The sequence below is a fragment of the Ovis canadensis genome, chromosome 14, assembly GCF_042477335.2.
Source record: "Ovis canadensis isolate MfBH-ARS-UI-01 breed Bighorn chromosome 14, ARS-UI_OviCan_v2, whole genome shotgun sequence".
In the NCBI taxonomy this organism is placed as follows: domain Eukaryota; kingdom Metazoa; phylum Chordata; class Mammalia; order Artiodactyla; family Bovidae; genus Ovis; species Ovis canadensis.
The window spans coordinates 36,068,113-36,092,593 of record NC_091258.1 but is presented as its reverse complement, the minus strand read 5'-3'; positions in this window follow the sequence as shown (position 1 = coordinate 36,092,593).

The following is a 24,481-nucleotide window of genomic DNA, read 5'->3' as shown; positions in this document are numbered from 1 at the left end:
AGTCCAATGACCAGGTCCTTAGCTGGTAGATAAAGCCTAATAGCTCAGAGGGTAAAGAATTTGCCTGCAATGCAGGAGACCTGGGTTTGATCTCTGGGTCGGGAAGATGCCCTGAAGAAGGGAATGGCAACCTATTCCAGTATTCTTGCTGGAGAATTTAATTGACAGAGGAGCCTGGTGGGCTATAGTCCATGAGGTCTACAAAGTATCTGACATGACTAAAGCAACTTGGCCCACACACAGTAGATAAAGCAGACAAAGCTGAGGTCACAAGTGCTAGGAAGGAAAATAAAGTAGGGAGGGGGAAAGAAGTGATACGGGAGTGGTAAGTCTATTTTATTTAGGGAAGTCAGGGAAGATCTCTCTGATGAGGTGGCAGTGGAAAAGAGCCTGGAAGGCAGGGAATGAAGGCGTAGTCCCCGTGGTGGATGTCTGGGGGAGGAGTGGGCTCCGCTGATGACAGAAGAACTGACAAGCGCAGATGCCCTGCAGCAGGACCAGCCTTGGTGCGCGTGAGGCTCGGTGGGGAGCCCACCCAGGCGGGGCCACCGTGATCTGGGAGGAGGACGGGAGAGGAAAGAACAGAGGTGGCAGGAAGCAGTCAGCGTGAGGACTTGTAGGTGGTTGTGGTGAGGACTTCGCCTTATATTCTAAGTAACACAAGAAACCATCTTGGGCTTCCCAGGTGGCATCAGTGGTAAAGAACCCACCTGCCAATGCAGGAGACATGAGAGAGGTGAGTTCCATCCTTGAGTCAGGAAGATCCCCTGCAGGAGGGCATGGCAATCCACTCCAGTATTCTTGCCTGGAGAATCCCATGGACAGAGGGGCCTGGTGGGCTACAGTCCATGGGGTTGCAAAGAGTCAGACACAACTGAAATGACTTAGCATGTACATAGAAACGATCATAGGGTCCTGAACAGAAGAATCTTTTTCAACGTTGTGACACAGAAGCAGGTAGAAGCCAGGAAGCTATGAGAAGGTTTTACGACAATCCAGACAATCACGGTGGCCTGGACCAGTAGCAGGGGAATGGCTATGTTTTGAAGGGAGAACTGCCGTGATTTGCTGATGGAAGGATGTGGAATGAAGGGGTGTGGGTCTAAGAGAGAGAAAAGGATCAAAAACAGCTCTGAAATGTCCAGCCTGAGCAACTGGGAAGATAGACTTTGCATAGACAGAGATGAGGAAGGTGCTAGAGACAATTTTCGGGAGAGGATAAGAGTGAACATCAGAAATTCATCTTTGAACACAGCAAAACCCCCATTAGACACTCAAGTGTCAGTAAAAGTGACTCTTCCTCCCAGTCTCTGATATTTGAGGTAAGTTGACCCTTGAGCAGCATAGGGTTTAGGGACACCCACCCACCCCGGCACAGTGGAAAATCCACATGTAACTTTGACTTCCCCCCAAACTTAACTACTGATCACCTACTGTTGACCAGAAACCTCACTGGTAACATGAACGGTAGATTAATACATACTATGTATGTTATACGTACATCATACATATTAATATTTTGTGCATTCATGATATAACTTTTTGTTAATTTTTTTAATTTCTAAGACCATGTGGATCATCTATGAGTTTCTTTTTTTCTCAAATTGCTGCAGATCTCCAAACATTTTTCCAGTTTATTTGCTGAAAAAAAAATCCATGTATGTGGACCCAGGAAGTTCAAGTGTATGTTGTGCAAGGGTCAACTCTAAAGATGAATGCAGTGTTTATCACCCTCAACACTATCACCTCCTTCGAAGCAAATTTCTTGCAAGGAATTTTTTTCTACCTGTTTAAATTTATGGAAGAATCAAGCCCGTGACCTACAGTTTGTGACTCTTCATGGGGTTTGCAAGAGTTCTCGCCGTTGGATGTGTAGAAGATCTGGTTTTCCAACTTCTCTCCACACAAGATGTTATGGGATGAAATTTATTTCATGCAGTAAGTTTTGCAGGAAGGGTTAAAGAGCATGGCTGCCTGGAGATGATTTCTTGTTATTGAGGATGTGACTGGGTGATGACAGTTCTTTCCCAGCAGGAGGGAGGGTGAGTGAGCGGTCTACTGGTACTTGTTTCAGGAGGGCCATGTTTTAGAGAGAGAGAGAGAGAGAGAGAGAGAGAGCGTATGCACCCTGCAGGATTCTGGTGTGGGCTATAAAGACATCAAACAGGGATAGGGGATCTTCAGCGATGGGGGACCCTCCTAGAGTTTGCTGAAAGTGACCCTCTGCTTATTGTCCTGGCAGAGTTCCCCTGCTTAGTCCACTTGTAGCGATTTCAACCCCCTCCTATCCCCAGCCTTACCCCCTTTCCCCAGTCTGTCCCAATTCCAGGAACCATCCTCACATCCTTTTCAGCTTCTAGGTCTCCATGCTGACACAGCTTCAGGGCAAGGTGTAGCTTTCCAGTTCTCAGAATCTCACTCTGTCCTTCGTCCCACGCAGAGATTAAGAGGGACAGGCTCAGGGACTTACCTGGTGGTCCAGTGGTTAAGAATCCACCTTGCAATGCAGGGGACGTGGGTTCGATCCCTAGTCAGGGAACTTAGATCCCACATGCCATGGAGCAACTAAGCCTGTGAGCTGCAACCACTGAGCCCACACGTTACAACTAGAGACTTCTTGTGCTGTAACGAAAGCTCTCCCATAAAGCAATGAAAATTCCAAGTGCTGTAACTAAGGCCCGAGGCAGCCAGAAAAATAAGTGCTGTAACTAAGGCCCGAGGCAGCCAGAAAAATAAGATATAAGCTATATTAAAAACAAAACAACAACTCAATAAACATCTTCTTTTTTAAAAAAAAAAAAGAGGGACAGGCCCAGAAGACGCAGATTGGAGTCCCAGCTTGCTCCTTCTTAGCTGTGTGACAAACTGTGGAAACTTCTTAGCTGGTGACAAACTTCTTAGCTGTTAGGCAAACTGTGGAACTTCTCTGAGCCTCAGCAATCTTCATCTGTAAAATGCGGATGATGGTGATCAGACCTGTCCGTAGAGATGGAGCAAAGCTGTGACAAATCCGGGTCCCCTGTGGTGCATTTGTGGGAAATCGGTGTTCCCTCCCAGGAGCACGACCCTGTTTGGTGAAGAGGACGTGAACTAGATTTCAGCCCTCCTTGGTCTCCACTGAACATCTCTGACAGGATATTGTCCACCCAAACCATTTACTCAGGTCCCAGAAATAAAGCTACAACTTTAATATATTTTTATTTCTTAAAGATTTTTTTAATGTGGACCATTTTAAAAGTCTTTATTGGATTCATTACGAAATTGCTTCTGGTTTGTGTTTTTGGTTTTTTGGCCATGAGGCATGGGGGATCCTAGCTCCCTGACCAGGGATCAGACTCATCCCCCTGCACTGGAAGGCAAAGTCTTAACCACTGGACCACCAGCGAAGCCCTGTTACAACTTTTAGAACATGGTACGCACCTGATATATATTCATCAATACTGCTAAGTGATATTCTCATGGCAGCTCCGGCTCCTCCCCTGTGATCATGACCACCAGATTGGCTAGGGTGCCGCCTGTACCCTGCTTTCTAAGGCACAGAAAGTTTCTTCTCCGAATGCAAACAAGGTAGCCAAAAAGAGTAGCCTTGCCCATCAGAGTACCCCACCCAGCACTGGCCAGCCCTTCCAGGGAGTAAGGTCTTGGTGGGGAAGATGGATGTTACCGATTCAACATCCTTGTACCTGGTAGCAGCTGTTGGTATGTCTGAAGTTGCAAAGAAAGGAGACTAATTTTCCCAGCTCCAGGAAATAGCTGGAGGCCTCCTAAATGCCCCCTTCAGACGGGCAGCTGGAGCAGGCTGGGGAGAAAGCAGCGCTGCGTGGGTTTTCCGAGGACCATATGGGCCACTCGGCCCGTTCTGTGGCTACCCCCGCCCTGCTTGTCATCCCCAATCATACTGGCTCTAATCCGTGTTTTAATTTACTCTGCTGGTGCAACACCCGTGCTGCCAGGGCGGTCCTTGGGGCCCCCTCATTCCTGCTGCTGATGACAAGGCGTATGCAAAAGGCACAATTATTCACCCACCAAGGTGACAGAGGAGGCCTCTGCCTGGGAATAGTTTTCCAGCTTCTAACATTTTCATGTCAGTCGCTGAAGCACTTTGCAGTTTGCAAACAATTCTATGGAGACCTTTTTTTTCCCCTCCTCTTTCTTTCTTTTTTTTTTTCAAAAAAACATTTTGATCCTAGCAAGTGACGAGACTTCAAGTGGTGGACGGCCAGCTCGTCACTGATTCTGAAGGCTGGTCTTCAGAAGGGTGGCCACACGCTCCTCCTATTCAACCGGATTATTGGATTTTTTTTTTTAATCAAATAAGATTCCTCCTCTCCCTTCTTCTTCTCCTTTTCCTCCCACATCCCAACAACGCCAGCCTGCATGGCCTCAAACAAAGGAAAATATGTCAAGCCCGGCCTATTAATTCGTACAGATTTGGCATTGTTTATGTTCTCATGTGGACCACATTCCAAAGCACCAAAATAAAACAGCTCGAGTGTAGCTTTCAGCTTCCGAGCCCGTGATGTATTTCATTTGCTACGGTCCAGCCATGGTAACAATGCCTCTCATTTTCTCCTGGCCTAAGATGATTTTCTTTCTGTGAGGGCCATTTTGAGAGAGAGAGAGGCAGAGACAGAAAAAGAGAGGGAGACAGAGAGAGAAAGAGAGAGAGAAGAAAAGAAAACCACTTCTCTTTTCCTTTTCAGGGTATCATTTGCAATTTAAAGCTAACCTGGGGAGTGCAGAACAATGGCGCTGCCCGTAAAAATGGTCCTCGGCTGGGGGCGGCCAGGGGCCTGCATGCCGAATGAGGGTGATGTCGGGCTATTTAGGTCTTTGTCCTCCCATAATATCTACTTAATGCAGTTCAATAGCAGTGGATTGTTAGCGGCATTAAGGATTCTATTAAGTTCTTCCCAAAGCCCTGCTATTCTCCTCCAGCTGTTGAGAGCCCAAGGCTTTCAGCTGAGGTTGGGGTAGAACTTTCCGGAAGGCACCTCTGCAAAATGGGTCTTCTCCAGCCTCAGAGATACCACGCTGGATCTCAGACCAGAGCCCGACACAGAAGCATCTGCCTGTGGCCTAGCAGAGCTGTTTTCAAATCCCATGAGGACCCAAATCTGAATTGGAGGAGTCCCCTTTCACATTCTATCAAATCTATAAAAGGCTTCTACATCTCATATTAAAGATAATCTTGTTCACTCCAAGAATTTCTGAAAACCTTTTTAGAATATTTTAGTTATTTTTTCAGTTTTGCTTTAGTGAGAATTAATGGTCCACTTTGTTCTGAATTATTTTATTTTTTAAATTTTTTAATTTTTATTTTTAATATTTTGGTCATGCCACATGGTACATGGGACCTTAGTTCTCTGACCAGGTATCGAACCCACGCCCCCAGCATGGAAGCACAGAGGCTTCACCACTGGAAAACCAAGCAGAGGAGCCCCATATGATAGATTGTTTAGATACAATTGGACAAGAATTTAATTTTAAACATTTGACATAATCTGACCTCTTCAGAAATATAATTAAACATTTTATAAGATTGATCTTGCAGTTTTTCTTTTTAAATTTGGAAGCCAATACTCTAACTTCATTTTTAGATAGGAAACATGGTGGACCTTGGACCAATGGATGAAATGACTTCTAAATGCAAACAGTTTTGCCCTAAACTGACTCAACACTATTCTCAGCCTGAGTTGAGTCAGCTGTTGAACCCTAGGGGCAGCCTTTCAACCTTGACTTGATGTTCCCAGCCTACCTCTTAGGCTTTGGCAAAACCAAACAGAGCCTGGTGGCTGGGTTCCTCTCTTCAGGAGAGAGGAACCTGGCACACAGGGGTGACCTCAGCTTCCCACCCAAGGATCACTTATTAATGAGTTCTTAAGAGAGCTGCCAGAGATCTTTGAATGCTAATTCCTTCTTGGGGCCACTGTGCCCCACAGACAGTCTAGGAGGGGGTCCCCTTCTTGCCTGTTATGGCAAGAGGGATCACAGGCAAAATAGCCCTGGATGATGGAACATCCATCCATAAGCTGACCACCCTGCCCAGAATGGACAGAGAGAGGGAGGCGGGGGCTGCAGGAAGACCAGCCGGAGGAGAGGGGGCCTCCCCAGGATTTCACACAGTTGGCTGGAAGAGGCAAGCGCTAAGCTGCCTTTTCAACCACGGTAAACCCTGTCCATCTGGCCACCCTAAAACTCTGTTAGCTTGTCCTCCTCGCCCAGGGCTGATTAGGCCTCCTGAAGCAGAAGTAACGCCATCAATGGTGTAAACCCTGGCCACTTGAGGGTATTACATTTCATTTCATGCTTGACTTAATCAAAACTGGGGAAATGAAATGTACACCTTTTTGATGTTCTTTTCCCTGCTGTTTAAAGAGAAGAATCTTAACCCATTTGATCTTCACATGCACCCAGTAAATGACCAAATATGGCAAGCTGTCAAAAGCAGAAGGCGGCCAGTTGCCAGGCGGTGTTGGGTCACTAAGAAAGCACTTAATGCAGGCTAACTTAAGTTTGGAGCCATGGGACCTTGTGGCAAATGCAGCATTTCTTCCAGCCAGGCTGCAGCTAGCAACTTTGGAAAGAAAAAGGTGGCTTGGGAAAAGGAGTCTGTCCTTTGATTAAGAAGGAGGGAGCACGGGCTAACACTTGCTTCTCCCAGGCCTTTGAAATTTCTCCTGGCATCCCTGGAAACTTTTCTGGAAGCTTTTCCCACCTTCTCCCCAGTATCTGTGTGTCTTTAGGCAAGTTACTTAACCTCTCCAGGGGCCTCAGTTAACTCATCTGTAAAATGGGGATGATTATACCTTTGATCTCATTGGTTGCTATGAGGATTAAATGGTATACTATATAGAGATTACTTAGTAGGATACCTAGTGCACTGGAAGTTCTCAATAATTATAGCCTATGGTTATTATTGCTATATTTATTATTGACTGCTGTGGACTCAATTGTGCCCCCTCCCAAATTTGTTTGTTGAAAGCCAACCTCAATGTGATTGTATTTGGAGATGGACTTTTAAGAGGCAATTAAGGCTAAATGAGATGGTAAAGATGGGGCACACATCTAGTAGATTGGGAGACTTACGGGAGAGGAAAAAAGAGATCTCTCTTCTTCCACATGGACACACTGAGAAAAAGCCATTCAAGGACACAGCAAGATGGCAGCCTTCTGCATGGCAGGGAGAGAGTTCACACCAGAAATTCAACCGACTGACACCTTGATCTTGGACTTCTCAGCCTCCAGGATTGTAAGAAAATAAATTTCTATTGTTTAAGCTGTCTCATCTGCAGGATACTTTTTATGGCAGCTCTATGACGAGTGCCCCAATCCATTAGAGTTCTGTATTCTTATTTAGGTGCACATCTCCTCAATGAGACTCTTAACTTCTTTGGAAGTTGATCCCATGACTCATCCAACTGTTTATACTGGGCACTTAACAGTATGACTGGTACACAGTGGATAATCAAGAAATACCTGCTAAATACATAAATAAGGGGACCCAGTTTTGTGTGACAAGAGAGCCCTGGGCCTTTTCTTGTCCTACTTTGGCCACTTCTATGCTCTGTGACCTTGGACAAGCCACTCACCCCCTCTGTGCCTGAGTCTCTCCATTGGATTGGGCTAGATGATTTGTAGGGTCCCAGAGACTGTGAGATTCTGCCTTTAATCAAAGACTAAGGTGGGAAGAGCAGGGTGACAGGGTTGGTGGAGTCTAGAATGAGGCTGCTGCCTTTCTCCACCCCAGACATCAGGAAAATGCTTGGAGATGACCCTCAGGAAGATGCCAAGATAGCTCATTAGACAGCTTAATGGAAATCAGGAGGATGCAGGCTCAGGACTGTATAAACACAGGTGTTACTTAGGGGGACTTGTAACTCTGATTACTGTCTGCCCTGTGGGGCTGGGAAGGGGACAGAGTTTCCTGTCCAGAGCTCAGGGATGTGGGTAAGAGTGCAAGCCTTCTGCAGTCCTAAGTGCAGAGTCTGCTGAAGTAGATTGTCCATCTAGTTTGGTAATTTTCAAGAGTCACGCCTATGAAAACAGCAGGAGCGATGATTGTTAAATCCCTTTGCCCCAGCCTGAAGCCCTGCCTTCTTAACTGGCTCAGTAAAGTGGTGTCCCAGCTTTGGGAGTTCTACCAGGCCACCCTATAGAGCCAGGAATGCTTCCCAGGTTTGCTCCTACCCAACCAGCCTTGCCTGCCACTAACTCACTTGTGACCTTGTGGGCCAGTCATATTGACTCTCTGAGCCTTAGTGTCTCCACGTCTGAAAGGAGTGTGATTAAAATTTGCCTCTTCCAGGTCAGGGGTTGGTTTGCATGTGAGGGTTTCTTCTCTGTAACATCACACTGTTTGAGCCCTGAGCTAAGTCTGAGCCCTCCCAGGTAATAGGCAACAAGTTTGCCTGAACGAGCAGAAGACTGGAAACAAACTAAATATACTGAGACACATCTGTGCAATGGACTACTTTACATCCATCAAATGAAGCTGCCTCTGATGTAATGTTAAGCTAAAATAAGAACTTGAAAACCAGTATACAGAGCATAAAGCTGTTTTTGTAAAATGTGTGCATAGTACACGTGTGTATTAATGTCACATCATGTTTCTATGTTAAATATCTATAAAAGCATGAGCTCTGGGAAGTGGACTGTGAGTTCTAATCTGGATTCTCACTCAGTAGTTCAGAAAGTGGGCAATTTATTAACTTCATTCTTGCCTCCACTTCCTTATCTGTAAAATGAGGATGGTGTGGACACCTACTGGCCTCCTATGGTTGTTTTAAAGATTAAATGAGTCAATACCAAGTGCAGTTCTCAGCACAGGCCCCTAACAAATATCAAGTAAAATGTGAGTTGTTCTTAGTTATGTTGAAGCTTTTTTTTAAAAAAGTCAGACAAGGTATTACCCAAACGATAATCATGGTCACGTATCATTTCTGTATTATGTAATTGCCAGACAAACGATTTTTTTTCAAGGAAGAAAAATATCATGAGGATGGGACAGAGCTTACATTCTTTCAGCATGGAAATATGTCCAAAAGCAATTGGGTAAGAGAAAAAGTGAGCTTTTTTAACAGGCTGTGTGGTGGGAACTCCTATCGTCAATAATAAATCCTATTGCCATTAATGTTGGTACGCACGGTGAGGCAACTCTGAAAGCCAATAGGCCACCTCTCTCACGGTGGTCACTTTGGGAGCAGGACTGGGACTGGAGGGAGGCAGACAGGAAGCCAGAGGACAAAATCTGTGCTGGCACTCTATGAGCCACACTCGTCTCACCCCAATTCCACGCCTGCCCAGCAGGGCGAGAGTCTATGAACTTCATACACTACACTCCTACACTTCTGCATTGCTTTAATTATTTTGACAATTATTCTTTATTTCTGTGTTGGGTATTATTCTTTATAATAGTAAATAATTGTTTAAACAATAAAAGAACTTCTGACGATTATCCTTTGTTTCCATTTGTTTCCATTTGATGTCATGTTTATTTTATTTCTGTTAAAGAAATGTGTATTTTTTTAAACAGGGAGGGATATCCCTCAAGATGTAATGCAATAATGGTTATCATAGTTACTGCTATGATTTCTCCATTTGGATTTGGAGTACAGAGTTGCCTGCCCCAGGCCTTGCCTGACCTGTGGTGCAGTATTTACTCTATGAAATAACACTTTCATCCAGCCCTTTTGGAGCTCTTGCTGTGAGCCAGATCTTGTGCTGTCACAGGGATTAGCTCAGCTAATTCCCCATGCTGGTTTTCCGTGTGGGCTTCTCCAGTGTCTCAGACAGTAAAGAATCTGCCCGCAATACAGGAGACCCGGGTTCCATCCCTGGGTTGGGTAGATCCCCTGGAGATGGGAATGGCTAACCCGCTCTAGTATTCTTGCCTGGAGAATCCTGTGGAATGAAGAGCCCGGCAAGCTCTAGTCCATGGGGTCAAAAAGAGTCAGACACGACTGAGAGACTAACACTTTCCCTTTCACAGAAACTGGTTCTGTAAATATCCCCATTTTTTTTTAATTATTTTTTTATTTGTCTGTGCTGGGCAGCCTGTGGGATCTTAGTTCTGGACCAGGGATCAAGCCTGTATTAGAAGGGCATAGTCTTAAGTGCTGGACAGCCAGGGAAGTCCGACTCCCATTTTTCAATGAAGAAATACGAAGTTCAGAGACCTCAAGATACTAGCTCAGGATTGCACAGCTAGTAAGAGATACAGGTGGGAGTTACACCCTTTGAGTTGGTTTCTGGAGCCTGCATGTTTAACAGATACACAACCCTGCTCTGCTCAGTCCAGATTTATCCATATAATTACATCTTCAGCTCTCCTGCTTTGGGGACCCCTAGCACTTTTTTTTTTCTTCACTGGAGCTGTATGCAACCAAATATCCCACCAAGAAAACCCCAGTGTCTGCCCCATCCCTGGGCCGCCCGGGTTTTTTTTTCCCCTCCCTTTTGTTAAAAGGCCTCATTTCTGACTTGATGAAAACATTTGTAATAGATAATCAAATGCTGATATGTTGCAAGGGACAATGCCTTATTTGTTAAATATAAATGAACATGAACACGGGTCCTCAGTGCCAGAAAGGCAAGGGGTTTGAAGGCCTTTTCAGTGACACAGGCTGAGCCCAGGGAAAGAAAGCCAGGCGCCTGTAAAGGGTCTCGCCTAGGACGGTGATCGTCCGACAGCTCTTGTGTGACAAGATACATAGTTTCTTTTCAGCAACAGGCAGATTATCGGTTACTATAGTTTCCCTAATGCTCAAATACAGCTCAGGCCTAAGCTGAACAGAATAGGTTAAAAGGTGCCGAAGTTTGGCCCGGGAAACCACTGTTGAGAATCAGACACCGAACAAAGCAAAAAGCACATCTCCCTGGTCTTTGATGTCTTTTCTGAGGGATGTAGAGTGAGAAAAAATACAACCGGTGCTCAGGCCAGGGGCTGGCTGGGGCCCCTGTGACAATGGCTGGCCGATTGGGAGTTCAGCCGAAAGCTCAGACAATGCCCCCAATCCCAGGCGTCCCTGGGTGCACTGTTCCTTCACAGACACCCTGCTGGAAACAGCATTTTAGCCCCCAGTTTCTTAGAAAGTTCCTGCCTGCCTCCTCCTCCCTTCCAAACCCAGTCTTTTTACAAGCTCCCTCCTTAGAGAGCCGGCTTTCTCACTAACCTGCCACCAGCCCCCAGCCCAGCCTCTGTAACACAGCCACCCGGAGCATCATTTTTCCGCCTGCTTTAAATTTTCCTAGATCTGCATAAACATCCTTTCTCGACCTCTGAAAAGAAGGAAGCTCTCTCCCTTCCAGTCATTCATCTTTGCTCTAAAATATTGCCTTGTGTATCCCTGGGAGGTGACAGTGTGACGTTTTTTTCATAAACGGGATTAAATTAACCACTATTTATGCCCGCAACGCAGGTTCCTCCTCTCCTGCCAGGATCTGTTTATTTCATTTTGCTTTTTATTTAAATTTAGGGAGCAAGATAAACGTGCCTTCTCATTTGGAGATCTCCATCCATCACCGGTCGGCTCCATCTGGGAAAACAAGTGAGTGGGAGCTTGTGGGCAAAGGGAGAGGGAGCCAGCCGGCAAGCTGCAGGCTCAGGCATGGAGTTCTGAATGTTTTCCAGTGGTTGTTGCAGCATTGTGCTCCTCCTTGTCATTAGTTCTTTATAATGTTTCATGAAAAATATCTAATTGTAACAACTGTATTCCGAGAGTGAACATATTCCTTGAATTGAAGCGCTCACAATGGCCACAGGATAACTGTCCTTGAATTTGAGCCCTTTGTGGGCTGTCAATAGGCTTACACTGTGCCGAATTAGCAGGCATTTTAATGGGCAGATGCAATAGCCGCCATTCTTCAGCCTCAAATCTTCTTATGCAAATACCCCATGAATTCAGTTCAAAGCGCTGCCTTCAAAATGAGCTGATCCTCCCTCTCAGAAGGGACCCCGGGAGAAAGTGACATGAGAAAAGTTTAGACACTTGTTTTTATAACTGGACATGATCTTGTTATCATAATCTGATACTGGTCACTTGCATGGCCAGCTTGTAGGATTTTAAACCCTTAACAGAGAGAGATAATCTTGGCCTTTGTAGGAGTGTGGACAGAATCCCGGCGTGCAGGAAAGCCGGCAGTGAGAAGCACAGTTCTTGTTTTCTCAAACAAAACTTTTCATGATAAAAGCTTTTATCCCTAGGATAATCACCCGGCTGGATTTCAGTGGTGTTGGTAAGGTTGGCCATGGGCAGTAAAGGCAAATTTTTGAAAAATGGAAATAACCAGTTGTTGAGATTCACCCACAATCACATGGAATCAGCTCTCAGAGACCCTAAAACAGCGGTTGGAGAGTTTTCAAATATCCCAAAGAAATCCGAGTTCTGGTCATCCCTTCTTAGCCCCGGGAGAGATAACAGAAGGAGAGCTCATATTTCGGCAGCATCAAAATGTGTCAGGCATTTTTATTCTGTTCTTTGTCTTTTACACACACAGCAACTTGTTTAATTTTCACACCAACTTGTTTAATTGACACACATCAACTTGTTTAATTTTCACAAATGTCCTACGGAGTAGCTACCACTTTTAGCCCCATTTTATGGATGAGACAAAGGAGGAAAGGGGTTGAGTTCCTCATCTAGGCACTGAGAGGTTATTAAGCCCTCATTTTTAAGAGGAAGAATTGTGCTGCAGGCCCATCAACTAATTCCAGTGGGAAATGGTAACTCCCTTGTGAAGACTTTTCTCTCCAGAAGAATCTGCTTCTCCTCCCCCAACCCCCCTCCCCCACCCTGCACTCCCCCGACTCCTCCCCTTGCCTCCCACCATGACTTGAGTAGCCTAACCAGTATAAGGGTATTTGGTCAGTTGGCCCCTAGAAAGTATTCTTTGACCCAGTTATATGACAGATTTGTATTTATAAAAATACTTTAAAGGAGAATATACATCTAATGGACTTCACGGGTGGCTCAGTGGTAAAGAATCTGCCTGTGATGCAGAAGATACAAAAGATCTGAGTTCAATCCCTGGGTTGAGAAGATCCCCTGGAGGAGGGCATGGCAACCCACTCCAGTATTTTTGCCTGGAGAATCCCATGGACAGAGAAGCCAGGCGGGCTACAGTCCATAGGGTCTCAGAGTTGGGCATGACTGAAGCAACTGAGCATGCATACGTACATTTAATAGTCATAGCCATGCTCCTTTATATCATACACTATAATCGTATCTAGAACCCAATCCCAAGGCCACATAGAAGCTAAATACACTGCATGGCACATTATAACTTAAAAGTCAGTTATGTTGCTTAACAGAAAGTGACAGATGGTGAGCTGCTATCGTTAATAGGAACAGCAGGCATTTTCTGACTATTTGTGCATCATCTACACATCTGTCTACTGAGAGTCCGTTCATTTATTCCTTATATCCACACTGGGAAGAAAAGAAGGTTTACGATTTCCATTTAACAGCTGAGAAAATTGAGGCCCAGAGAGATTCTGTAATTTGTCCAAGGGCAAAAAGCTGAGATCCGAACCCAAGACATCTGAGAAATCTGACTCCACCCTCCATCAGTCTGCTATACATCAGTCCAGATGGTCCAGCCACTCTGGGGGTCCAAGGCTGTGTTTTCCCTTGATCAGCCCTGGGGTTTCCCCTCCCACCAGTTTATTGGAATTCTCCTTCCCCTTACCAAAAGTCAGATTTTATCAGATTTATTTCCCCTTTGCTCCCTGCCTCTTGCTGTAAGAGTTTTTGGTTCATTACGTTATTTGTGTGGCATCCCCACACTGTGCATGTGTGTGTGTGTCTCTGTGTGTGTGTGTGTTTGGTGTGGAGGATGATTGTGGAGAGGAGGAAGGAGAGAAGAAGCAGAATAATTGACCACTAGGGAGACTGGCAGAGAAGGCAATGGCACCCCACTCCAGTACTCCTGCCTGGAAAATCCCGTGGACGGAGGAGCCTGGTGGGCTGCAGTCCATGGGGTCACTAAGAGTGGGACATGACTGAGCGGCTTCACTTTCACTTTTCACTTTCATGCATTGGAGAAGGGAATAGCAACCCACTCCAGTGTTCTTGCCTGGAGAATCCCAGGGATGGGGGAGCCTGGTGGGCTGCCGTCTATGGGGTCGCACAGAGTCGGACACGACTGAAGCGACTTAGCAGCAGCAGCAGCAGCAGTAGCAGGGAGACTGGAGTCACCAGAGGCAAAGAACTTGCTCAGGGTCCTGCATCTGGGTCAATGCCTCCAAGATACCCTCAGTCAAGAGACACCAGACTTAGAACTCTAAAGGTTTGTTACTCTAAAGAATTAAATGACGTAAGGATGAGACATACCTATGCTTCCCAGAATAATATCATGATCATTATAGCAATAACAACAAATGGTAATAGTAATAGGCATAATTAGATGCTTTACCATCCCAGGCACTGTGCTAATATGTGGATAATCCACTGGCCCTATATATGACAATGCAAAGGAAGAAAAATGCCACAACTATGGATTAAAATCGCTGATCGTTGGGAATGTAGGATAGGGGAAGTTAATGATAAATGGTGAGTTACTCTGCTTATGTTGTATAACAAATATCACAGACTGGGTGACTTAAGAAATGGATTTAATTTATCATAGTTCTGGAGGGTGGACATCCAAGATTAAGGTGCCATCTGGATCGGTTTCTGATGAGGCATCTCTTCCTAGCTTGCAGACAGTCCCCTTCTCACTGTGTCCCCGACGTGACCTTTCCTCTGTGCTCACAGAGAGAGAGAAGGAGAGAGCATTCTAGGGTCTCCTCCTCTTCTTGTAAGGACGCCAGTCAGATTAGAGCCCCACCTTCATAACCTAACTTAACCATAATCACCCTCTTAACATCTCTTTCTCCAAATACAGTCACATTGGGCATTTTGAGGGTGACATAATTCAATCCATAACAAATAGGGATTCTGGGAACGATTACTGGTATGGCAGCATCTGAGGCTACATGAATGATTCCGACAAAGAAACTGCAAAAAAGCACACTGGTTTTGTTTGGTCTACACAGTGTTTTAAAAACAGAGAGTGAAAGCACATCAATACCTGCATTTTCAACTCCTTTTGAAAAATGGAAAGCTCTGACAATTCTGGACCTGCGACCTTTCCTAAACAACCAGAGTTGGCTGGTTGGTGCTTTGTATAGGCAGCAAGTTGACTTTTCCAAAGTCCCCACCACTCCCTATTGGGCAACCCTCAATTTCTCATTCAAAACTTGAGGAATCGGATGCATTTGTAAACTAAGAACTTTTTCAAGATTTTTCAAGATTTCAAGCACATAATACAGAATATCCACTGGAGGAGGGCGTAGCATTTCACTCCAGTTTTCTTGCCTGTAGAATCCCATGGACAGAGGAGCGTGGCGAGCTACAATCTATGAGCTCACAAAGAGTCAGACACCACTGAGCACACACCCAAATACTCGATTACCTTCAGTTCAGTTCAGTCGCTCAGTTGTGCCCGACTCTTTGCAACCCCATGAATTGCAGCACTTCAGGCCTCCCTGTCCATCACCAGCTCCCGGAGTCCACCCACACTCATATGCATCGAGTCGGTGATGCCATCCAGCCATCTCATCCTCTGTCGTCCCCTTCTCCTCCTGCCCCCAATCCCTCCCAGCATCAGGATCTTTTCCAGTGAATCAACTCTTCACATGAGGTGGCCAAAGTATTGGAGTTTCAGCCTCAGCATCAGTCCTTCCAATGAACACCCAGGACTGGTCTCCTTTAGGATGGACTGGTTGGATCTCCTTGCAGTCCAAGGGACTCTTTTTATTAATAAACTTACCATCATACTTAGATAAGCCTGCAGTGTGCCTGCAGTGCCACCTGCAATCTGGGAGACCTGGGGTTTGATCCCAGGGTTGGAAAGATTCTCCTGGAGGAGGAAAAGGCTACCCGCTCCAGTATTCTGGCCTGGAGTCCATGGAGTCACAAAGAGTGCTGACAGGACTCAGAGACTTTCACATCATACTTGGAAATATAGCAACATAGTTGCCATATTAACACTTTCAAGGAATAGGAAGTTGCCACTGAGAGAAATCTATAGTTTGAAGTAGAAATTCCCTCTTAATTTTACATAATCTTTGTTTAAACTTTTTGTGCTGTTTGGAAAATGGGGAAAAGGATCACTATAAAAAGCTCATTTATTGAGCACTTCTGTTCAGTTGCATTGAGAAGCTCTGAGGCAATGCAAAAGATAATTGACCTGGTATTCATGCTTTGAGGTGCTACATTTAATAGGCATTGATGGACATGTAAACAAAGTTATAATGCTGTCAGTTCAGTTCAGTCCCTCAGTCATGTCTGACTCTTTGCCACCCCATGGACTGCAACATGCCAGGCCTCTGTCCATCACCAACTCCTGTAGCATACCCAAACTCCTGTCTGTTGAGCCGGTGATGTCATCCAACCATCTTATCCTCTGTCATCCCCTTCTCCTCCTGCCCTCAATCTTTCTCAGCATCAGGGTCTTTTCCAATAAGTCAGTTCTTCTCATCAGGTGGCCAGAGTATTGGAGTTTCAGCTTCATCATCAGTCCTTCCAGTGAACACCCAGGGCTGATCTCCTTTAGGATGGACTGGCTGGATCTCCTTGCAGTCCAAGGGACTCTCAAGAGTCTTCTCCAACACCACAGTTCAAAACCATCAATTCTTCTGTGGTCAGCTTTCTTCACAGTCCAACTCTCACATCCATACATGACTACTGGAAAAACCACAGCCTTGACTAGATGGACCTTTGTTGACAAAGTAATGTCTCTGCTTTTGAATATGCTATCTAGGTCGATCATAACTTTCCTTCCAAGGAGTAAGCGTCTTTTAATTTCATGGCTGCAATCACCATCTGCAGCGCTTTTAGAGCCCCCCAAAATAAAGTCTGATACTGTTTCTACTGTTTCCCCATCTATTTCCCATGAAGTGATAGGACCGGATGCCATGATCTTCGTTTTCTGAATGTTGAGTTTTAAAGCCAACTTTTTCACTCTCTTCTTTCACTTTCATCAAGAGGCTCTTTAGTTCTTCTTTGCTTTCTGCCGTAAGGGTGCTGTCATCTGCATATCTGAGGTTATTGATATTTCTCCTGGCAGTCTTGATTCCAGCTTGTGCTTCTTCCAGCCCAGTGTTTCTCATGATGTACTCTGCATATAAATTCAATAAGCAGGTGACAATATACAGCCTTGACGCACTCCTTTTCCTATTTGGAACCAGTCTGTTGTTCTATGTCCAGTTCTAACTGTTGCTTCCTGACCTGCATACAGATTTCTCAAGAGGCAGGTCAGGTGGTCTGGTATTCCCATGTTACCTTAGACCACCCCCCGCTCCAATGTGATCTGGGGCTGCACTCCCATAATCAATCAACTAACATTTCTTTTCTTTTTAAGATTTATGTTTATTTATTTGGCTGCTCTGACTGTTAATTGTGGCATGCATGAGTTTCCATCTTAGTTGAAGCATGTGAACTCTTAGCCGTGGCATGTGGGATCTGGGGGCTTGGAGTCTTAGCCACTGGACCACCAGGGAAGTCCCTCAATCAACTAACATTTCTGTAGTAAAACGTATTCATACTATGTGGGACAAATAAAGGCTTTACTTAGCTTCTCATCTGTTGTGATCAGTTTCTACTGCCAAAGAGATGGTGCCAGGACAGGTCTGGCCACAGATTGGTTACAGAAAACGTACAGTGTCCAGAGCCTTTGCATCTGGGAATTTCCGGCAATGCATTTGGCCCTGTCTTCCACCAACCCAGCCTGCTTCATCACCCTGTGTTCTGACCTGCCCCTGAGACATTTGTTTATAACTTCTGCTTCAACAGGTGAAGAGCAGGGGACAGCATATGGGGGAAAGAAGTGTTTCTATGACAAAGGCTTGGAGGCAGGAAAGTGTTTAGGTATATTTCAGAGAGAGATTTCCTGGCAAAAGTCGAATGAAATTGATTTCTGTTAAGACAAATTTGGGAAAGGGAAACACACTTCCAAAAAAGCTTTCAGAGTAAAAGCTGCAGCTTGTCCCTCCCGTGGTCCTGCTTGAGTCTGTTGAAGGGCATTGCAGGCTGGGGGTTGTGAGGATATCTCTAGGTGATTCTGCAGAAGCCTGGCTCTTGAGTTTGGCGGCAGGGAAGACGTCGGTAGTCCCATTTATTAAACAGCATCACCCAAATGCAGCAGCCCACAGTTCTGTTTGCTCTGCGTGTGAGTTCGGACAGGTCAAGATGTCAAAGAGTGATCAGAAATTAGCATAACTAGACAAGTCACATGGACTCAATAACATAATGAGCAACTCTGTTTACTATTTCATCCGGGGCCAAAAGGAGAAAGGAAAAAAAAAAGATCCTGATTATTCCTTTTTTTTTAATCCCTAGCAACCCAAATCGTGTTTATTTACCATTTAAACAGACCGTTTAAAAACATAATTCAGGTTGCAGCCCTTCCCTGCTGGATGGCCTCACAGTAATGAACAAAACAAAGGCCCCTGCCCACTGGAGCTTTAGATTTTCAGAGAGAGGTGGGCAGCTGATCATGTGACTCCACCCACAGTGCCCGTAACCACAGCAGGTGAGGATTCCAAAGTCAACGGGTCCCCTGTTAGTGCCCTTTCAAGAGGGGAAACTGAGGCCATGCCTAGCGGAAAGATATGTCTTGGTCCTCTGTCCTGATATGGCCGCACTTAATCACTTTTGGGGCTTCCCAGGTAGTGCCAGGTGGTAAAGAATCTGCCTGCCAAAGTAGGAGACATAAGGGATGTGGGTTCAATCCCTGAGCTGAGAAGATCCCCTTGGAGGAGGGCATGGCAACCCACTCCAATATTCTTGCCTGGAGAATCCTTATGGATAGAAGAGCCTGGTGGGCTCCATACAGTCCACTGGGTCACAAAGAGTCAGACACGAAACTTTAGGTGCAAATCAAATAGTGCTAACTTACATCTTCAATTTGAACACGTTGGAGCAGCCCTTCAAAGAAGGCTTACTCGTGCCGCTTGTTTGGTTCCTTCGGTGTGCTGCTTTTCCCTGAGTGTCAGTATAGAAAGGCTCCAAGGAGATGACTGTGGTTTCGATCACCATCTCTCTATGAGTACATGCCGTACTTCGGGCGGGGGGGGGGGGGGGGGTCTCAACTTTGCCCAGAGTTTTTCCTGGAGGGTAATTGGAAACTGTGGTTAACGTAGCATGGCTTTTGAAATTGAGTTGAAAAGTTCATCAAAATGTCATTAATCTGCTTTACATAGCCTTTCTTGATTAAGTCAAACTGGTGTCTGCCGATTATTTATGAAGCGGAGCTCTGGACGGGGCTGCTTTGGCATCTGTGGCCTGACATGAGGTCAGAGAAGGCAATGAATGCTCGACACTGGGTGGGGGGTGGTGCTGTGAGTCCCAGTCAAATGCCATCACCGCCCACTCGCAGCCAAAGGAGACGGAATAGTCCACACAGATCATTCCTAACCTACTGACAACGTTTGATGGTGAGGTTCAGCTGAACATCCACACTGTGTACAGCATGGTAGGAAATGCCAAAAACAAGTAGTCCTTTGTCATCTGGGGGTAACTTTTTGGAAGAAGCCCTTGCATATTTCGAGCTGGCCCTGACTCCCATTTGATTTTGCTCAGGTGGTCCTCTGGAATAGTCACCAAGAGAAGACCCTGGGCCTGGGCCTGCCTTCTGAGCTCTGCTCCGCAGTGTGATTGGCAGTGAGCCCCTTTGTTCCACAGCCATAGTCACAACAGTGACAGTGATGACAAGCTACTGTACATTTCTATGTGCCCAGCGCACAGTTCTTATGTTCTTCTTGGTGAAAGAGGAATTATTAGAGGCTTCCCTAGAGGAAAGAATCTGCCTGCAATGCAGGAGACACAGGAGACCCAGATCCGATCCCTGGCTTGGGAAGATCTCCTGGAGGAGGAAATGGCAACCTACTCCGGTGTTCCTGCCTGAGGAATCCCATGGATAGAGGAGCCTGGTGGGCTAGAGTCCATGGGGTTGCAGAGTCGGACATGACTGAGCGGCTAAGACTTTCCTCTGATAAAGACATAGAGGTTCCAAGAGGTTCAGAACGCCCAGAGCCCCCTGAGTTCAGAACCCCCAAGCCTGTGTACAAGTTTCACTTACCCAGAGCCTCAGGGTCAAGGTTGGAACCCACATCTGTGTGACAGAGGATGTTCTGGGACTAAATTGCCATGACTGAATGTGTGTGTGTGTGTGGTTTTTCCTCGGAGGAGCTGGGAGTCGCTCACAAACCAATTTCCTTTGGGCAGAGAGGAGGTTTCTCTGCCTAATTGCCCAGAGGACCACACACCCCCTTAGTCAGTGTGAATAATTTGTAGAGAAAGTGAAAGTGAAAGTCAGTCAGTCAGTCAGTCGTGTCTGACTTTTTGCAACCCCATGGACTATACTGTCCATGGAATTCTCCAGGCCAGAATACTGGAATGGGTAGCCTTTCCCTTCTCCAGGGGATCTTCCCAACCCAGGGATGGATCCCAGGCCTCCCGCGTTGCAGGCAGATTCTTTATCAGCTGAGCCACAAGGGAAGCCCAAAAATACAGGAGTGGGTAGCCTATCCCTTCTCCAGGGGATCTTCCCAACTCAGGAACTGAACCGGGTCTCCTGCATTGCAAGCAGATTCTTTATCAACTGAGCTATCAGGGGAGCTTGGGCACAAATCACAAACCCAGGGCAATTTAAGAGGACACACATGCTATGGGAGCCCCATGCAAATTGGGATGGCAGGATTTGCGAAGACCCGAGGGAGACAACCAGTGGGTCTGAGAACCGGCCAGAACCACAGTCTCCTGGCGGCCACGTGCATCCAGTCACCTGCCCTGAGGCCTGCACCCACCTCTGGTGGTTCTGAGAAGGAGGGAAGAGACCTTGCTCTGGAGCGGTTGCTGCCCTAGGCCTGGTCTTGTGTGACTGTGGTTTTCCTTGTTTGTCCTGGAGGCAAAAATATGGCAGGCAGGGTGCCAGCAAGCTCAGCTCATGTCATTGACACAATTTATAAGGGACCAGTTTTCCTCTTTGAGAGAGAATGAGACAGAACCCGTATTTCTGGAGTTTCAGAAGCTTCAGTGACCCCTGACAGTGCTCTGGGCAAGCTGCCACCAACACCTCGGGATTCAGTCAGACCCTGTTTTATGAGTTTCTAGGTCCCCCAAAGACATCTTTATTAATGTCCGACTCCAGAGTGTGACTTCTTAGGGTCAGCTTCCCCATATCTCTCTGATAGATTCCACAGGGAGAGGAGGGGCACAGGCTCCTGGGCTTCTTTGTGTTTGTTTTTTACAGTTTGAGATGTTTCTTCCTCCTCCCTCTCTTTCCCTTCACTCACCCCCACATTCCCCTCATCTTCCTCCTTCTTCTTCCTCTTCTTCTTCTCCTCCCTCCTCAGTGTTTTCCGTATTTTATAGGTTTCATATTATAAAGTAAAATATATCACCCCAGACATCAGTGCATCATTCTTGCCAAGCTGGCACTGGGTGAGGCTGTTCTATAAGCTACATCATCTTCAACAAGCTTATTCCGACTTTTAATGACTGGCTGGGTCTTTACATGTGAGGGGTAAAAATCCCCAACCTGAACCACTGGAAGCAAAAATGAGAATTTAATTATTGGCTCATATAACCAAGAGGTCCTGGGTAGCACTAGCTCCGGGTTGAACCTCTCTTCGAAAGATATTAGTAGAATCTGGCCTCCTCCTTTCCCCTTGGTCGGCTCCCTCTTCAGACAGCCTCACTCGTTACTGTGTGCAATGACTTCCAGTACTCCCTGGAAAGTTTCTGCATCCATTCCTGTCCTTTCCCCAACAGTCAGCTCCTGACTTTCACTGGCTCAGATTGAATCATATGTCCTTTTCTGAACCAAATGGTCAGCAGATAGGGAATGGACAGAGGGATGGAACTTTGGTAAAGGAAACAGGTTCACCAGATTCCTCTCCTGCAGAAGCTTGGAAGCAAGTGAGGACAGCCTTACTCCAATATTATTTTTAATCAACATGCAAAATATCTTTCTAGAACATCTGTATTGGCTACCGTAGCCACTAATTCACGTTCCCCTGAGAAAGAGAGCAAGCTGCATGTTTTGCTGGATTTTTCTTCTGAGTTCAGGACATTGTTGCTTTTTCTTCTAAAGTAAGGAAACTTTAATTTGAGTATAAAAATGTATTTAAAAACATAAAACCTTTAGTTTTAACAACTAAGAAGTCTAAAAGGAAATACCAAAAGCACTGATGTTAATATTTTCCACTCATGGAAATATTAACCTTTAAAGGGCAGTCACATCCATCATTACTTTTGATCAGCGGGTCTCAACCAGGAACATTTTTATCCCTCAGTGGGTATTTGGTGATGTCTTAAAGACATTTTGGATTGTTACAACTCAAGGGGAGTTGTTTCTGGCATCTACTGGGTTGAGGCCAGGGATGCTATACACATAACAGCTCTCCAACAAAGGATTGAAGGACAACAAAGGATTAGTTGCTAAATGGTATCCAACCCTTTTGTGACTCCATGGACAGTAGCCTGCCAGGCTTCTCTATCCATGGGATTTCCCAGGCAAGAACACTGGAGTAGGTTGCCATTTCCTTCTCCAGGGGATCTTCCTAACCCAAGGATCGAACCCACATCTCCGGCCTTGGCAGGCAGATTCTTTACTGCTGAGCCACCAGGGAAGCCCCCAACAAAGGATTATTTGCCCCCAATGCCAATAGTCCTGAAGTGGAGAAATCTTCTTTTTGACCCTCACAACATGTCCATGGGTAAGTACAACCGGGGACATAATGTCCTCATTTGACATTGTTCAGAGAGGCTGTATTCACAAGGAAGGTACTTGGCTCCAAGAAACAGAAAATCCAACAGTTCCTTAAATAAACAGACATTTCTTTTTCTCAAATAACCAGAAATCCAGGGCCTGGCAGCAGCTGATGTTTATGTGCTCAGATGCCACCAGAATCCTTGGTCCTGTGCCTCTTCTCTGTCATCCTTACTGGGCTAGCTGTCATCCTCACGCTTTTTACCACATGGGTGTTATCGGGTTTCTGCAGCTCCCTAAATCATGCCCGCTCAAAGCAGGAAGAATGGAGAAAAGGCTTGGCACCTGGCACCCTTGTATTTTTACCAGGCAATTGAAACTGTCTTTCTGAGCCACCCTCTTCTCATTAGACTTCTGCTGACATTTCATTGGTCTGAACTGAGTCATGTGGCTACCTCCAGCTGCAAAGGATTCTGCAAGAGGGAGAAATCAACATCCCAGCTATATAACAGGAGGCAGCCAAGAAGAGGGAGTGGGGAACCAATGCTGAATTAGGCAACAAATGGTGTCCACCACAGTGGATCAAGGACTTGCCCAAGGTCACACAGCTAGCAGGTGAATCTAGGATTCGAATATTTTGATAGGTGCCCCCAAGCAAATTTGCTATTGTCCTTTAGTAGTTCAGTCGAGTCTGACTCTTTCGCAACCCCCACGGACTGGACTTTAGCTCACTGGGTTCCTCTGTCAATGGGATTTCCCAGGCAAGAATACTGAAGGGGTTACCGTTTCCTTTTCCAGGGGATCTTCCCTAATCAAGGATTGAACCTGCATCTCCTGCATTGGCAGGCAGATTCTTTACCACTGAGCCACCTGGGTAAGGAATATGTCCTTAATTGGAACGTGTCAGGGGTTTTGTAACACTTGTGTTTTCAGAAATATGAAGCTTGTGAATGAGCCCAAAAAAAGAACTTGCTCTTTGGAAATTCCACAAGTTTTGTTTAGCTGACCAGAAATTGTTATTTGTATCCCTGCTGGCCTGGCCGCCAGAAATCATGGACCTATTCATAACTGCAAGACTGCTACTGATCATAATAGCAATAACTCAAGCCCAATAGTCCTACAAAATAGCTAGGTGTCTCAGGTCTCAGATATAAGGAGCTCAAAATAATCAAAGTGTAAAATCCCAAGCAAATTGCCTATCTGGAAACTCTCTGGATGGAAATGAAATATCAAGACAAACAGGTGATACTTACAGACCAGTATTTTTCAGTTGCAGCCCATTATTGGGTGGCAAATTCAGTTTAGCGGGCCATGACCGGCATTAAAGAATATGGAATAGAAGAAATAGTAGAAAAGAAAGTCTCAGAGTGCATTGCATATAGGAAGGTCAGTATGATGTATAACTTTGTTGCACATGTGTGTGTGTGTGTGTGTGAAAGTGTGTATATCACACTGCAGTACAAAATGTAGGAGCTTCCTTGGTGGTCCAGTGGTTAAGAATCTGTCTGCTAATTCAGGGACATGGGTTTGACCCCGGGTCTGGGAAGATTCCCCTCGCCTTGGAGCAACGAAGCCCATACCCACAGCTACTGAAGACTGCGCCCTAGAGCACATGCTCCGAAGTGAGAGAAACCACGATAATGAGGAGCCTGCACGGCTGGAGCGTGGCCCCTACTCTCTGCAACTGGAGGAAGCTCGCATGCGGCAACAATGCGTCCATGTG